The sequence below is a fragment of the Somniosus microcephalus genome, chromosome 8 (assembly GCF_052327205.1).
Source record: "Somniosus microcephalus isolate GS21.2 chromosome 8, FLI_Smic_1.0, whole genome shotgun sequence".
NCBI classification, from domain to species: domain Eukaryota; kingdom Metazoa; phylum Chordata; class Chondrichthyes; order Squaliformes; family Somniosidae; genus Somniosus; species Somniosus microcephalus.
The window spans coordinates 192,468,519-192,480,381 of NC_140994.1; positions in this window are offsets into that span (position 1 = coordinate 192,468,519).

Here is an 11,863-nt window from a genome sequence, read left to right on the forward strand (position 1 = left end):
ACGTGTCTGTTATATACACTCGCAACTAAGGATGTACATCCGCAAAACAAAGTAGTCCCTTAAATGTTGTATACATTACATAGATACGTCAAATTAAATCAGAGTCAGGCAGACAGGCTTATAACTGCGATGTTCACTTTATTACGTAAAATGGCTGACTGCCGTTTTTCCCGGGTAATTCCCATAATGCAATGCACATTACATTACCGTATTGACTGGTGTCAAACTCGCAATCAATACACGACATCCCCCTTTTCCTTAGAAACAAACTTGCAGTTTACAAACAGTTGCTTACAATAACACTGCATAACTTATTTGGTTTATAAACTTTTTACAAACTTGTGTCTTACCACACAACTAAATAATTCCCAGGTTTAAACATTTAATATCACCCATGCAGTTCTCGCACAGTTTATGTTGTGACATAATCAGACAGTCTTTGGGGTTTTCTTTTAAGCCTTTGAGGTCTGGCTGTATTGGGTATGTCTGACATGTTGGTGTCAGTGGGTATTGCCTGTGTCACAGTGGTATGTGTGTCAGGGTCTACTATACTGTCCTCAGTCCCTTGTGTTTCCTCCTGCTCATGGAGTGTCTCCTTTGGTCCATTGGTTCTGTATTTCTTCACAAACATAGTGTTTCTCGAGTAGCGTGCTCTGTCTGGAGATTCTGCTACTACTTGACTCCCTGTTTTACTCAAAACTTTGTGGGGTGTGGCATTAAAAGGAGTGGTGAACTTGTCCACTTTGTCCTGCCATACCAGCACCGTGTCGCCAACTTCCACCTCTGAGTATTGTGTTCTCCGCTGTTCATCTGCGTACAGTTTGGACTTGCCTTTTTGTTCTGCGTCCCGGTCACGTACTTCCATGTCTGCGCATGACTCTGTGATGTTTGGCAGCTTTCCTCTCATTTTCCGTTTAAAGAGCAGCTCTGCCGGGCTCTTTCCTGTCGTGGCATGGTCAATGCTCCTGTACACAGTCACATATTTTCTAAGTTCACGTTTCCAATCTAGTCCTTCTGACTGAGCAATTCTGATTCTCTTCATCAGCGATGCATTCTGGCGCTCGACTTCTCCGTTAGCCTGAGCCCATTTTGCTGTCGTTTTTAGGTGTTTGATCCTGTTGTTTTCACAGTATTCTTTGAATAATTCAGATCTGAATTGGGGACCATTATCAGATTTGCAGGTGATTGGCAAACCATGACGGCTGAAGATTGACTCTAAACTATCAATAACCTTCTCTGTTGTTGTGGAGGTCATGATGTCGTATTCATAGTAGCGACTATAATAATCAACTACCACAAGAATGGAGTGGTTGGATGGCAAGGGTCCCAGTAAGTCTATAGCTACATCCTGCCAGGGGCCCTCCGGTAATGGTGTTGGTCTCAACGGTTCAGGTGGGTCTGGCCTGGCTACTATCTGACAGCCGTGGCATGCTTTACAGTGTTTTTCAGCTGCCTTGTCCATGCCAGGCCACCAAACCTTGGTTCTGAGATGTTGCTTTGTTCCAACTATTCCCAAGTGTCCTTCATGTGCTAACACCAGGGCTCGTGCGTGTAACACTGTGGTTAGCGCGATGCGTGTTCCCCGAAGAACTAGGTACCCCACTACGCACAGCTCGTTTGCAATTGCTGCATAAGCTTTGCAGTTCTCAAAATGTCTGTTTGTGATTGCCTTCCGTACCTCAATCAGCTCTGGGTCAGTAGCAGAGGCTTCCTCCACCTCTCTAGTAGTGAGTGCTTTTGGTGTCGCACTCACAGCTACAAATCTCACGTATTCATCTGAGCCATGAGAATGTCTCTCCTGTTTTGCTGTCTCCCCCAGCAATCGTGACAGTGGGTCTGCAATGTTTTGCTTGCCTGGAATGTGTATCACCTTAAAATCGTACGGCTGTAATCTAAGTACCCATCTCTCTATACGGGCACAGGGTTTAGAGTGTGGGCTGTATATCACTTGCAATGGCTTATGGTCAGTTACCAAGTTAAATTTTCGACCATACACATATGGATGCAGCCTCTCACAAGCCCATACAAGAGCTAAGGCCTCTCTCTCTGTTTGAGAGTATTTCCTCTCACAGTCTGTTAAACTACGACTTACATAGCATATTGGTACCTCTTGTCCCTGTTGGTCCTGAACTACTACTGTGCCTAAACCTACAGGACTGGTATCTGCTATCACCTTGGTTGGTGCGTCCTTATCAAAATATACTAAAGTGCCGGCTCTGAACAACTCTTCCTTGAGTGCACTGAATGACTGACTCTGTTGTGATCCAAATTTAAATGGTGTGTCTTTTCTCGGCAGGCGTCGCAGTGGCTCTGATAGCGTTGCAAACTATGGGATGAATGAATCTGCTACTGTACCCAACGAGTCCCAAGAAACTCCTCACCTCTGTAGCATTCTCTGGTTCCCGAGCTTCTGCCACCGCTCGCACTCTCTCTGCTGTTGGTCCGATGCCCTTTTCAGACAACAGGATTCCCATGAAAATCAATCGGTCCATGTTGAATTGGCACTTCTCTGAGTTTAGTGTCAGTCCACTTTCCATTAGTCTGGTCATGACAGCGTGCAGGCGTCTGTCGTGTGTTTCCTGGTCATGTGCATGCACGATAATGTCATCTGAGATGTTTTCAACACCCTCTATTCCAGCTAAGGCATTAGCTATCTCGTGCTGATATTGCTCACTAGCTGAAGATACACCGAATATCAGCCGCTTGTACCTGTATACTCCGTTATGTACTGCAAACGTTGTGATTTCTCGTGACGCAGGGGTCAGTTCTAGCTGGTGATAACCCCATTTCAGGTCTAGCTTACTAAACACCGTTGAGCCGTTCATACCTTGGAGTATCTCATCAATGGTGGGGATTGGATATCGTTCCCTCACTATTGCCTGGTTTGCTCGTCTCATGTCTAGGCATAACCTTACATCCTTATCCGCTTTTGGTACAATAACCACAGGATTTACCCATGGGGTGGGACCAGTTACAGGTTCAATAATGTCCATGTCCCTCAATTGTTTTATTTTAGCCTCTACAGCCCCCCTTAAGTTGAATGGTGTACGCCTGAGTGGCTGGGCCACAGGCTTCACTTGTGGGTCGATATACAAACTGATCTGTTTTGTGTTCAGCCTTCCTACTCCCTGGAACACCTTTGGATACCGCTGTTCTAGTAGCTGTCTTACATCTACCACAGCTGAGACATCTGCGCCTATTTTTAAAACTCCCAGTTTCACGGCTGTCTCCCTTCCTAGCAACAGCTCCCCATGGCCTTTAACCACAATGAACTCCGCCTGCTCAGTTCTCCTACCTACTGTAATCCCACATGTGAATACACCTTTAACTGACAGTGGTCGGCTAGAAGCATAAGAGAATAACTTTCTCTCTGTCTTAGGGACATGTGACTGACACTTAATGTGTTCTGACTTTAATCCTTCCCATGTATTCTCATCTATCACATTACTAGTTGCACCCGAATCAATTAACATTCTCAGGTTTACTCCCCCCACACAAAAGGTAAGTCTCTCTGTCACGTTATTTCCAGTAACAGCAAATGCAAAGTCATTTTGTTCCTCTACATTGTTCACACTGTGTTTCTTTGTACCCTTTGTGCGGCATACTTTGGAGAAATGATCCTTTCCCTTGCACTTATCACACGTTTGTCCACGTGCTGGGCATTTCCGATCTCTGCCCATGTGGTCTGTGTGTCCACATCTGTAACATTTCCTTTTGTTCCTATCGCCATTTCCCTTTGGTTTCTCTGTCGAGCTTTTCGCATAATACCCTCTTTTCTGTGTAACACGATGAACAGTATCTGTCTCTGCCTTCTCTGTACATGACATGGCTGACATCTACTCCTCGACGTTTTCACATTGTGAGGCCAATTGTAACGTGCGGGCGAGCGTTAGACCTTGCCCTTCCTCTAGCAATTTCCTTTGCACATAGGCTGACGTGCACCTACTCAGGATAGCGTCTCTTATTTGATTATCTGCATCCCCCCTCAAAAGCACAGTCTTTAGCAGCCTGCCACAAGCGAGTAGCAAATTGTTGCACAGTCTCACCTGTCTTCTGAGACAACTTATGAAAAGTCTGTCTAGCAAATGCTGCGTTGACCTGGGGCACGAAGTAGTGATTCAAAGCACTAACCACCGCCGTGTAGTCTGCTGGCTCTCCTGTGTCCGGTAGAGTCAAAAAGATATCCTGGACATCTGGTCCTGCTAGGTGTAGAAGTAGAGCTCTTCTCCTCTGCTTTGTGGCACCTGTAGAGGTAGCGTCGATAATGAGTCCTTTGCCGTCGGCATAAAGCTCAAAAGACGTTAACCACCTTGTCCATCTTGGACCCAACGTGGCTGGCTCGCCGAAGCATGCAAAATTTTGAATGCCTGTCTTCTCCATCCTTGCTAACTAAAACTTGGGCAACTACCTATCTAAAATGATTCCGTTCGTTATCCTCATCACCAATGTTGTATCTATGCTTTAATGCGTTCAATCAAGCATGTAGATACGTTGAATTAAATCACAGTCAGGCAGACAGGCTTATAACTGTGATGTTCACTTTATTGCTTAAAATGGCCGACTGCCGTTTTTCCCGGGTAATTCCCATAATACAATGCACATTACATTACCGTATTGACTGGTGTCAAACTCACAATCAATACACGACAGCAGTAAACATGGAACAGCAGGTGGCTCCTGCACACAGCTCTCAGTTTAATTAGAGTACCCTTACAGCCTCTTTCAAATGGACACCGAGTGGGTGGTCATGCTGAAAAGCCACAGTTTTTCATCTTTGAAATGTTGCAGGATCTCATGAATGACGACTGTTTCAGTTATGCCCAGGAGACCTCTTCATCACATCACTTTGGCAGAACACTTCCAATATTTTAAAGGTGAATCGATTCCTGCCCCGGGCTGGGATCTATCACACAATGATCAGAAAGGTACTGGAAAAATACACAGAGTTCCTAGATCTCCACGTATTTCAGCACACAGCTGAATGTATCACTGTCTCGTAACAAAACGTTAACAATATCTGCACAGCAGTTAATGGCTATTATGAGGCCAGTAGAAAGCATCCACTTTGCAGCTTCTTTTTATGGAGCAGATTCTGCACGACACATCAGGGATATCCAGAGTTAACAGTGTGACCTCATAACTGCATTGTCCTTGTGCCTTCTAGGAACAAGCTCCTCAAACACAATCGAGACCTCACTCCAGCAATAAAACGGTAAAGATGTTTCTTAGCACATGATGCTGTGCAGTATACAGGAGAGTGATATTTAAATATCAAATGCCCAACCTAACATTTGGGGCACTGACACAGCATCCTTTGCTAGGAAGGAGGGGGGAAGAAGAGCTTGTGTTCATAAGAACATAAGAAGTAAGAGCAGGAGTAGGCCATACGGCCCCCTTGAGCCTGCTCTGCCATTCAATAAGATCATGGCTGATCTGCAACCTCAACTCCACTTTCCCGCCCGATCTCCATATCCCTTGATTCCCCTAGAGTCCAAAGATCTCTCTATCTCAGCCTTGAATATACTCAAAGACTTAGCATTCACAGCCCTCTGGGGCAGAGAATTCCAAAGATTCATAACCCTCTGAGTGAAGAAATTCCTCCTCATCTCAGTCTTAAATGTCCTACCCCTTATCCTGAGACTATGCCCCCTAGTTCTAGACACTCCAGCCAAGGGAAACAACCTCTCAGCATCTACCCTGTCAATCCCCTTCAGAATCTTGTAAGTTTCAATGAGATCACCTCTCATTCTTCTAAACTCCAGAGAGTATAGGCCCATTCTACACACTCTCTCATCATAGGACAGCCCTCTCATCCCAGGAATCAATCTAGTGAACCTTTGTTGCACCACCTCCAAGGCAAGTATATCCTTCCTTAGATAAGGAGACCAAAACTGTGCACAGTACGCCAGGTGTGGTCTCACCAAGGCCCTGTACAATTGTAGCAAGACTTCCTTACTCTTATACTCCAACCCCCTTGCAATAAAGGCCAACATGCCATTTGCCTTCCTTATTGCTTGCTGTGCCTGCATGCTAGCTTTCTGTGGGGGAGAAATTCAGTTGTTAGCGCCACCGATTAACGCCTAGAGGCCGAGAAGTGGGGCGCTAGCCAATTTCCGGGCGGGCGCAGGGCGCCTAGCACCTCGCCCCATATTGAGCATGCATTTAGCGCCGGTGCCAAATCTTAGCGCCCGCTCATGGGCGCAGGCTGATTATGACGTCATTTGAGTGTGCAACGCCTTTTGGGTGCCCCGGACCAGAAATTCAGTGGCGCCCCCCTCCGTAGCGCCTGGCGCTAATAGTGACAGCTTACCTGGAACCTTACCAAGTCGCTCTCGGGCTGGAGGAGCGATATTTAAAGGGGACTGGTGTGGTTTAAAAGTGGCAGCCATTTTTGGAGCACAACTTCCTCGAGAGCTACAAAGAGTTGCTGAACTGCACACTGAGAGCCATTTGACCACTGAGCCAGTGCAGGCAGACGATCTTCAGCCTTCTGACCATCACCTTGCTGTTGGTGAGCCTTGACAACGGGGAACCTTCCTGTGGGCACTTATTATGGGGGCTGCATTGGAGGGGAACGTCCTGCTGGTGAATCATCTGGAAAGGGCACTGAGACACTGGGAGAGGAGGGCGGGCATGGCCAGACGGAGGAGGGCCAACAGACGTCGCCACAGCAGGCCTTACGCTGGCAGGGTTTTCCGACAGCAGTTTTCCTACATGAACATGCTGGAGGAGCAGTGTGTCAGAAGGCTGCGATTTAGAAAGGAGGTGGTGACTGAGCTGTGCCAGCTGCTTCGGCCAGATCTGCAGCCTCAGATAAGGTGCAGGACATCTCTGTCGGTGGCTGAGAAGATGCCTGCTGGCCTGAACTTCTACGTGAGCGGCTCTTCTCAGGCTGCGCGTCAGAGGCTGATCAGAAGTAGCTTCTAGGCCCCTCTCACGGAATGCTTGCTGCCATTCCAAGAACAGGAATGGAACCGGTCTGATACCCCCAAGCCTGTGAAGGGCAAGATGCATGTAAATAGCAGGCATGGCCATTATAAATGAAGAAAGTGTTTCATTACACAAAATGTGGTTCCTTCAAACATGAGAAAGCTATGGCAACAGAAAGCAAAACTAATACACTGACACATAACTGCCTCTCACACCTGGGAAACTGTCCAAATCATAAATCACATTCCGACCATCTTCCTTGGCCTTGATTCCACTGCGCCAACCAAAGCATCCAATGCCCCATCAGTGAGGCGTTCCACCCTCTGCCTCACCCTTTCCATGTCTTGCTAGGCTGGTGCGCCACAGGTAGGCTCCCACCGCTTTGAAGGCCTACAAGGCAGTGAGTGTGTCTGGTGATGCCAATTGACCTGCCCCTTTAAGAGCTGGCCGGCGCCAGTGTGTCTCAGGGAAAGTGATTATTGACAGCACCTTCGCTGTGTCCCGCCGCCGCGAAATTGGGTTGCGCCGCTGGGTTAGCGCCTTAAGAGTAGCGTGCAGCGCCTGATTTAGCACCGTAATCACCTTTAGGGACGCTGCAACCCAATATCGCGCTAGGTGGCGCTAAATTGCGCCTGGCACTAAACTTTGCGCATCGCCAGGACTAGCGCCCCAAATGCGGCTATACCGAATTTCTAGGCCTTAGTGGGAGAAATTCAGTATCGCCCCGTTTGGGGCGTAAGTATCGGGCGGACGCGAAATTTTGCGCCCGGCGCAAATTATCGCCACCTACTGGTAAATTGGCCTGCTTCGCCCCAGGAGGTGCTTGGAGTGCTAAAACAGACGCTGCACGACTGTCTTAAGGCATTAAGCCGGAGGAGCGAGGCGCTACCTCCGAGGGCGGGCGCAGCGCAGGTGCGGCCAGTTAGCGATTGGACACAGACACGCTGGCGCCGGTCAGCTCTTAATGGGGAGGGTCGATCTGGACTTGCAGCCACACCCTGCGCTTCAGAGCACTGAATCTCGGCCTGGACAGACCCGTTGCCACATCCTTAAGCTAAGGAACATGGAGAGGGTCAGGGAGTGAGTGCAGCGGTTCAGCGAGGGGGCCTTGGAGGTTCTGGTTGGCGCGGTGGAGCGCAGGCGATCTCTCCTGTACCCGGACAGTGGCAGGAGGCCGCTGCCCAGCAAATATCGAAAAGCTTGGAGGGAGGTGGCTCACAGAGTGACCTCCAGCAGCATCGTGCCTAGGACCCCTGTGCAATGCAGGAAGAAGTTCAACGACCTCACTCGGGTCATCAGGGTGAGTGCCTTTTTCAGAATCCTCTTCATCCCTGCATGTCGACCTCACTTTATGGCCAAAGGGTCCTGATGCCCAGCCCTCATCCAGAACCTATGGCCCTTTCAGGAAACTCACACACACTTTCAGCACTTTACACACTGTAAGGGCTATTCGACCATGGGAGGCATTGCAGCCAAGATCAGGGCTGCACACTGTAAGGGCTATTCGACCATGGGAGGCATTGCAGCCAAGATCAGGGCTGCACACTGTAAGGGCTATTCGACCATGGGAGGCATTGCAGCCAAGATCAGGCTGCACACTGTACTCAGAGCCCGTCCTTTTTCATGCAGGGCAAGCTGGCGCATACCAGGAGGCAGCAGCAACGGACCGGGGGAGGCCGGCCTCACCTTCAAGCCCTGACCGATCTGGAGCAGTGAGTCCAGCAGATTATGGCAGGCCGGATGATTGGCCCCGTCGCCACTGGAGATGCCGACCCTGTTATGGACAGCAATGGTAAGGTTATCACCTTTTTGACCTCTCTCCTTCCACTTGTTCCTCACACCAGCATCCTTTGCCACCTTTGAGCCAAATCAGTACATTACAGCACTCATGCCTCCCTTGCTGCCACCCTGTCCTCACGCTAAAGCCACTCTTGTACCTCCCTGCTTTCAGATGCTGATTCACCAGGTGAGGAGGCGGGCCCTCAAGCTGCCATGGTGAGTGATTCTGAAGGCGACGACGAGGAGGAAGCCGGACCATCAGTGCCACCCTCAGCCGAGGCAGCCCATGGCCATAATGGGGACTCGTCTTCCCTGGAGGGGAGCGGGGGGGAATGGTCTGATGAGGGTGAAGCTCCAGGACCCAGCGGGCTGCAGCAACGCGAGGGGGGTAGGGAAGCTCAGCGGCCTTCTCCCCGGAGGGAGAGTCTGGCTTTGAGTCCTGCTACAGTGAACACAAAAGAAGTGCGGCTCCTCGCTGAACTGAGCGCCCAGGCGGAGCACAGGCACACTCAGCTCATGGCTGCAGTGGCAAGGATGCCCGAATCCATTGAGTCACTGGCAAGGAGTGTCCAGGACTTCAGCGCAGCACTGGCAAGGAGTCTCCAGGACTTCGGCGCAGCACAGGCAAGGAGTCTCCAGGACTTCGGCGCAGCACAGGCGGCTACCACGCAAGTGCTTAGTGCTGCAATGCAGTCAGTGGCTGGTCTCATGCAGACGCAGATTAAGGCCACACGAGCACTGACTGCTGCCACCCTCGCTGGATCGGGCAGGATTCGCCGGGGCCCTCATCGCGCCGCAGCAGGCCAGCAATCTGTGCTTCAGCAGATTGCTCCGCATGCTGCAGTGTTGCCCCGTGGGAGTGCCAGTGTGTCGGTCGAGCAGGGAGTTGCTGTCCTCTCTCACAATGACAGCATTCCAGCTGCCAGCACTGTCACTTCTCCACTGCAGCTGCCACCACCTGTAGGACAGACTGGTGCCGCCCATGCAGAGTTGGAGCAGTCAGCAGCCGGGCCCTCCAGGCCCAGAGCTGGTCCAGGTCGTCCCTCAAGGGCATCTGCAGTCTCAGTTTCTGACACTCAGCAGCCTTCCCCCAGCCTTGCTGCAGCCACTGGGGTCCCAGTGCGGAGGAGCTGCAGGGTGGGAAGGGGACAATCTCGCAAGCGAAGCAGATCACCCTCGAAGGGCAAAAAGTAGGAGGTGTGGCAAAATGTTGCTAATTGTTTAATTGAAGGCCGAGGATCGTGGTCATATTTTTGTTACTGTTTTGATCATTGTCTCCAGGTTGTGAGAGCCAGTTATGTGACTGACTGTTTTTTGGGGGGTTTCTCTCTGTTACTTTGTCATGCGGGAAGGGCACATAGTTTGTTAAATAAAGAAGTGTCTTTATTCAGAATGTACATGTTTGCTCTTTGAACTATTTGTTGCCTTGACCGGCTTAGGGGTTGCGGCATGGTTCCATTCATGTTCTTTGAATGGCAGAAGCCATTCCCTCAGAGGGGACCTAGAAGCGACTTGCTATAAGCCGCTGACGGACGGCCCTTGCACTTTGTGCCTCCCTCCAATCTTGGTGCTGCTGCTCCTCCTCCTCCTCCTCCTCCTCCTCCTCCTCTGCTGGTGCTCCAGTGTCTGGTGGCAGTGGCTGAGTCCTGAGGATTGCCAGGTTATGCAGAATGCAGCACACAACAATGAAATGAGAGACTCGCTCAGGTGAGTGCTGCAGGGCTCCTCCAGAATGGTCCAGACAGCGGAACTGTTGCTTGAGCACGCCGATTGTGTGCTCAACGATGTTCCTGGTAGCTTGATGGCTCTCATTGTATCATTCTTCAGCAGGGGTGCTGGGCGCACGGAGCGGGGTCATCAGCCAGGTGCACAGAGGATAGCCCTTGTCCCCGAGAAGCCAGCCTCCTGGGTGAGCCGGGGCCTCGAAAAGGTCTGCCACAGAAGTCTGGCGCAGAATGAAGGCGTCGTGGCTGCTGCCTGGAAAGTGGGCATTGACAGCGAGTATCAGCTGTCTGTGGTCACACACCAACTGGACGTTCAACGAATGGAACCCCTTCCGGTTGTGGTAATCCTTGGCATTCTCTTGCGGCGCCCGCAAAGCCACATGCGTGCAGTCAATGGCGCCCTGGACCATGGGGAAGCCCGCTTTTCTTGCAAAGCCCATTGCGCGCTCTTGCTGCTTGTCCAGGGTCATGGGGAAGGAGATGTACTGACTGATATACCTATCAATTCATCCAATGAAAAGCGACGAGTTAAGAAAGTAACTATAGGTTTTTATTGGCTAAATAACAGAGCCCACCCTCGTGGGTGATCGGATCCAACAAGGAGGAATACCAGCCAGTCGACCACCTTTATACCTGGGCAGGTAGGTGGAGCCATGGGCGGAGTCAGCAGTGGTCAGCCCAGGTATAACAGCGTGACAAGAGGCGACCTCGTATAGTGATACAACAGTGTGAACAGTGATAACCATAGAGTAACGATATAACAGTGATAACTATAGTGTAACGATAGTGAACGACAAAAGTGGTTTACCACATTCACCCCTTGTTTAGATTTGAGTCCGGCGGGGTGATGTGTACTACCAGTTCTGGTATGTCAGTCTGTCCGGAGGCCTCGTAAGCCTTTCCGATCGTCGCAGCGGCGGTGTTGCATTCTCCGGTGGTGATGCTGGTGTCTGCGTGGTCGGCGAGGGCTCGTGGGGTTCCGGCATGCCGTCTACCTGAGCTGGAATCGGGGGGGGGGGTGAAGGTGGTGTCTCCGGAATGCCCGAGGGTGCGAGGTCTCGCAAGGAGACTGTGTCCTCCCGCCCGTCTGGGTATGCCACATAGGTGTACTGAGGGTTGGCGTGCAGGAGGTTCACCCTCTCGACCAGGGGGTCCGTTTTATGGGCCCTCACGTGCTTTCGCAGCAGGACGGGCCCCGGAGAGGTCAGCCAGGTTGGTAGTGTGGTTCCCGTAGTCGACTTCCTGGGGAAAACAAACATTCATTCATGGGGGGTGGTGTTAATGGCAGTGCAAAGTAGTGACCGGATGGAATGCAACGCTGCCGGGAGGACTTCCTGCCAGCGGGAGGTTGGGAGGCCCTTAGACTTTAAGGCTAAGAGGACGGCCTTCCATACAGTCGCGTTCTCTCTTTCCACCTGGCCGTTCCCTCG